This window comes from Elephantulus edwardii, unplaced genomic scaffold, assembly GCF_000299155.1.
Source record: "Elephantulus edwardii isolate Elephantulus edwardi_28Jun2011 unplaced genomic scaffold, EleEdw1.0 scaffold00053, whole genome shotgun sequence".
In the NCBI taxonomy this organism is placed as follows: domain Eukaryota; kingdom Metazoa; phylum Chordata; class Mammalia; order Macroscelidea; family Macroscelididae; genus Elephantulus; species Elephantulus edwardii.
The window spans coordinates 2,639,502-2,645,534 of record NW_006399803.1 but is presented as its reverse complement, the minus strand read 5'-3'; positions in this window follow the sequence as shown (position 1 = coordinate 2,645,534).

Genomic DNA, 6,033 nt, shown 5'->3' with positions numbered 1-6,033 from the left:
ACCCTCTATGAGGTGGATTGATTCAGTGACTGGGGTAATAGGGATGGGTTTATTGAAGACAGTGCGATTGGTACAGGACAGAGCAGAGTTTAGGGCTGTTGTACATAGAGTCGTTATGGGTTGCAAGCGACTCAATGGCACATAACAACAAAAACAATCTGCTCTTTTAGTATCTCAAAGATTATAGGTTTAAAATACACTCCACGCTAATAACATTATCAGTAATGAAAAATAGAAATAATTAATGGGACAAAGAAAGTTCCATTTATTATTAAATCACATACTTAAGGCATTTCTATGATATCAGCACTAAGAAATGAAAGCAAAATTCCTCTGAAGATAATTGTGAGATTTAAGAAATAAACCAGAATTGCAATATTATATCTTAATACATTTTTTAAAATACTATTCATTCTGTAATAAAGTCATTTGTCAATATTGCAGGATTTTTTTTCTATTTGTAAATCATATAGCTTTTTTTTTGCAACAAGTAAATTTACAGAATTTTCAATGTCTTTGGGACAATGGTAACATGGTTTTGTAGCTGCATTTTTTGTATTTTGAGATGGAGCCCACATCTATCATCTCCTTTCTCAGCATCTTTCCTAAGTGGCTCTGTGATTTCCATGATTCCTTATGTTTCTTTCCTAAGTGGAGTGTTAGGGAAACCTACTTGATTTCCCTAATATCTTGTTCTCACAGGTTTCTCATTTATAGGAATTATGTACCAGAATGTGTTCTCCAGAAGCAAATGTGGAGTCAGAGTTGCAAAACTGGCCAAATATTTCATGGAAATTCACGTTTGTGGTGAAACAAAATGACCAGGACTCCATATTCCTTCTGCAATCAGTCTTTGGATATGGCCCAGCCCTAGAAAGATGTAATTTTGACTAAAATGGGATCCTATAAGTAAGGAAGACAAACCAAATGCCAACTGCAGATTGTTTGCTAATAATATTGCTAGCAACGTGTTTGCTAATAATATTGCTAACAATGAGAGCCATATTTTATTCCTTCAAGAAAGATCTAGGCCTAATACCTCCACATGGACCACAAAAATTAACCTAAAATTTATTAAGATGTTCTCTTAATCTAAGTTTCAAGATGTGAACTGGAATAACAAATTCTATAATTTAGAGAGAACAAAGAGAAGTGGCTGTTGTACACTTGGTAGAATGTTTAGCAGGATCTCTGGTTGGTCTCTATACACTAAATGCTAGTAGCACTGAGCCCACCTCCCCTAGAAAGTTGTGACATCTAAAAATTTCCAACCATTGATAGTTGTGAACCATTATGTGATGAGGACAAAATGCTATTTCACTATTTAGATTGTTCTGTGCAGTCAAGTTTAAACTAAGTCATAGCTGCTACCCCAGCAGGTTTTGATAGGTGAAGAGATTATCTGTCTTTCTCCTGTGGAGCAGCTGGTTGATTATGACTGTGTGCTTTTCAGCTGGCAGCACAGCTCCTTATCAACAGCAGAAAGGAAATAGAAACAAAACTCTATCTTTTGATAATAGGTGGTATAGCACTGATCTGTGCATTGCTGTACAGAGGTAGCTCATGGTTGCTGTGATGTTAAACACTGTGACACTGATGTGCCAAATGTGATAATGATTACCCATGGTGGACAGTGTTTGGTGGTTGTTGTTGTTGTTGTTATGTGCTGTCGAGTCGTTTTCGACTCATCCTAATTAAAACAAGCTTCGAAGCAGAAGTGGAATCCAGTTCTGAAATGGCTTGCTTCCTGAAACTCTACGAACAGTGTTCATGCCTTTCATTCATAGGGTCACTATGAGTCGTCTACAACCCAACGGCACCTAACAACAACAGCAACAACAAGCAATATTCATAATAACAAAATATGATTGCTAAAAATTAGAGAAAAAATAATCCTTCAAAGTGGAGATTTTGGGTTATTAAATACTTTTACAGGATAATAAAATTGTATTCTTACCAATTTCTGGAGCACTTTTTCAGCTCTAGAAATTGAAGAATACTGAGATGTTTCAACAAAATAATATAATGCTGGAAGCACTCACTCTTCTATATTAAGAAAGACCAGCCAAATGCCAATTCCAAAGAAAGGTGATTCAACAGAATGCAGAAATTTATTATACAATATCATTAATAGACACAAAGTGACATTTTGCTCAAGATAATAAAATTCTCAGTAAAATTTTACTGAAGATAATTTAAAAATCATAGCCTCAGTACTTTTTATAGAGAATAGAAAGGAATTTAGGTCAGATTCAGAAGAGGAGCTGGAACAATCTAACATTGTGCATTTGATTGTGTGGACCACAAAATAATGATAATATTCAGAAAAATAGGAATTCCATAACACTTAAACCTGTGTTCATACAGAATCTATACATAAAAAGTGGTTGTCAGGGTTGAATCCTTTCACAATACTTATTCAATGCACATGCTGAGTAAAAACTCTAAGAAGCTACATTGTATATCTATCTATCTATCTATCTATCTATCTATCTATCTATCTATCATCTATCTATCCTCTTGTAACCTAGTTGCAAGAAGCTGCACTATAATCTCAGATGTACATGGTTAAAATCCACCAGATGTTCTGCTAGAGGAGGGGCAATCTCCTCCTGTACCAGTCAGATCCAATTTGACAGTACACAAACAAAAACTAATAAAAATTTAAAAAATATTTTTTAAAAATGTGACATGAGAATTTGAACACAAGACTTAAAGCACTTACTGATAAAGATTAAAAAAAAAATCTTTAACCTTTGGAGTGGATTGCACCTCAACATAAAGAAAACAAAATCCCTCACAATGGACAGCATTGTAATAAAAGATTGAAGTTATCAAAGATTTACTTTTTCTTAGATCCACAATCAATTCCCATTGAACCAGCCATCAAGAAATCAAACAATGGATTGTGTTGGGAAAATCTGAACAAGTTGTTGTTGTTATGTGCCGTTGAGTCACTTGTGATTCATAGTGACCCTATGTACAACAGCCCTAAACTCTGCTCTGTCCTATGCCAGTCGCACCGTCTCTGACACCCCCATCCTGATTACTCCAGTCACTGAATCAATCCACCTCATAGAGGACCTTCTCCTCCTGCACTGTTCCTCCACCCTACTAAGCATGGTGTCCCTCTCCAAGGACCAGTCCCTCCTTGTAACATGTCCAAAGTATGTTAGACGAAGCCTCAGAATCCTTGCCTCCAAGGAGCAGCCCAGGTTACCCTCTCCAGGATTAATCTGTTTGTTTTCCTAGCAGTCCATGGTACCCTCAACACTCTTCCCCAACACCACGGCTCAAAAGCATCAATTCTCCTTCTAGCCTCCTTAGTCACTGTTCAACTCTCTGATGCATAGTAAGTGATTGGAAAGACCATGGCATGTATCAGATGCACCTTTGTCTCCAGAGTGACACCATTGCTCTTTAGAACTTTGGGAGGGTCCCTAATAGCAGACTGAACAACACAGACACACACACACACACACACACACACACACACACCCTTTATATTTTTTAAGAAGTAAGGTGTGCCTGACACAGTCACAATATTTTCAATCGTCTCAAGTGTACTGGAAAGGCATATTGAACTGATATCTTTAGAGTAGGATGTTGAACAAGAATATAAAATGTCCTATGAACTTCTAGAAGAATGAAAACATTTATCTATCTTTGAAGAAATGAAAAAAAATTATAGCTAGAAATCACCTTAGAAATGAGAAATACTAGATTTTGTCTCATATACTATGGACAGGTTCTCATAACCAACTGATCCTGGAGAAGGACATTATGCTTGGTGGAGAGTGAATGAGAAAAAACTCTCAAGGAAATGGATTGGCACAGTGACTATAAAAATGTTCTCAATCGTCATCATCATCATAATAATAATTGTGCAAATGTTTAAACCAACTCTCCTTATGAATTGGTGCTAAGTCTATGACACTTAATAACTACATAACATGATTTTTTTAAATTTCCTATTGATGTGTCAAATGGTTACCCATGGTAGGCAGTGTTTGGTGGAGCTCCCTGATTAAAACAAGCTTGGCAGCAGGAGTGGCAACCACTTCCAAAATAACTTGCCTCAGGAAACTCTATGAACTTGCAGAAACGATGAAATTTATGTAAGTGTTCAGGTCTTTCATTTATAGGTTTGCTATGAGACGTGACAACACTTAACAAAAACAACAACAACAAAATGTTATGTAACTTGTGTAGACATTTTTCTTTTTACTTTCTCTGTCTTTTGAGTACTGATCTAGGTTGCAGATGATGTCTTCTCTCCTGCTTCTCAAGCCACGCAAATTATATTCTAAGTGAAGAAACTCAGTGGAGGTTATTTTAATAAGAAAGCTAAAAAATGAAACAAACTCACAAGAGATTAAAGTAAAACTTTGTAAATTTTTCCACATCTACTGGTGGGGATGACTTCAACCTATGTCTAGGAATCATTTTAACAACTGATTCAAAATTATGTTGACTTCTTAAACATTTCCCCCCCCAGGTTTCTTTAAGAGAGTAACTGATGTTTCCTTCTTGTCAAATTTAGAGGGAAGAGGTGTGAGAAAATAGGAACTTATGTATGTCTTAGCATAAGACGCTAAGTTTCCATGAACTCACCTGAGTGCTGTGGAGTTCGTGATTAACACTATAGAGTTTGTTAGGTGTCTTTCTAAATGGCACGAAGTAGAAGCTGAGTTACTCCTCGAAAGGGAGGCATTTACTTTTCTATGCCTAGAATATTAATGTTTAAATATCCATATAAAATATGAAAGTTTCAATAGTCACAGTTTTGAGCTGAAAAATACCTGATAAATTAAGGAGGAGATAAAATGAATGAAGTTAAATGACTAAAAAGAATTTAAATTTCATGGGTGAAAATATGTTTTAATGTCAGAAAGACCTCTCCACCCTCTATCAGTTTTATAAATTATAAAGCAAGATTGAACTTTGTTATTTTACTTGTTTCTTAGTGATTAAAATTCCTTTTCAGTGTTTGTTCCCTTATAATGATTGGCCAGTGAATAGTGATTTATGATTTTTTCTTGATATTATTAAATTGACAGGTATTACAAAGTACGTTCAGAAGCTATATGACTAATACAAAACACTTACTTAAATTTATGGGCTTTAAATATTGCCAGAGTAGTGATCATTCAAGAATTTTCATGGGAGTAGATGATGAGATCATTCTGATAGAAATATTAAAACATCTTTCCTTGATTCAATACAATTCAGTTTGTTATAGTTGGCACACAGTGGAAGCCCAGGCATTGCTATTCAAGGCTAAAGCAGAAAAATGCTCAGAGTCTGAATCTCAATAATATTGACACAAAGAAGGAAATGGAGCCTATCTAATATATTCTTCAATGGTATTTCCTGTTTTAATGTACTTTGGACATGTTGCATGGAGGGACCAGTCCTTGGAGAGGGACATCATGCTTAGGAGGGTGGAGGGACAGAGTAGGATAGGAAGACCCTCGATGAGATGGATTAATTTAGTGACTGGAGGCAGGTGTGTCGGAGATGGTGAGATTGGCACAGGATAGAGTAGAGTTTAGGGCTGTTGAACATAGGGTCGCTATGAGTCGCAGGCGACTCAACGGCACATAACAACAACAATGCCTTTTAAGAGATGTTTTGGTGAAGGAATTAGTATGTTTCTCAGTCTGTAGACCACAGAACCCTTACAGGATATTTGCAAATGCTGTTACTAAACCTCTAAAGTTACAGTGATTGTCATGTGAGAGTTTGGTAAATTTTCAATTTAGAAGGGAAACCTAATCTGATGAAAGGGTGGGACTCCACAGAGATTTATGTAAACCTAGAACATTATTCCAGTAAATTTGAGAAACAAATATACTTTTTATAATTGATTTAGAATGATTGTTAAAAATGTGAATCTGAACAAGGAGAGTTTGAAGTCACCCAGACAACTCATCATACTTACTTTCAATTGCTAATGATCCAAACTAAGGTGACCTGTGTTCTGACTTCTGTCAGAATATGATAATTTTGCAGAGACTCTAGTAATTTGTG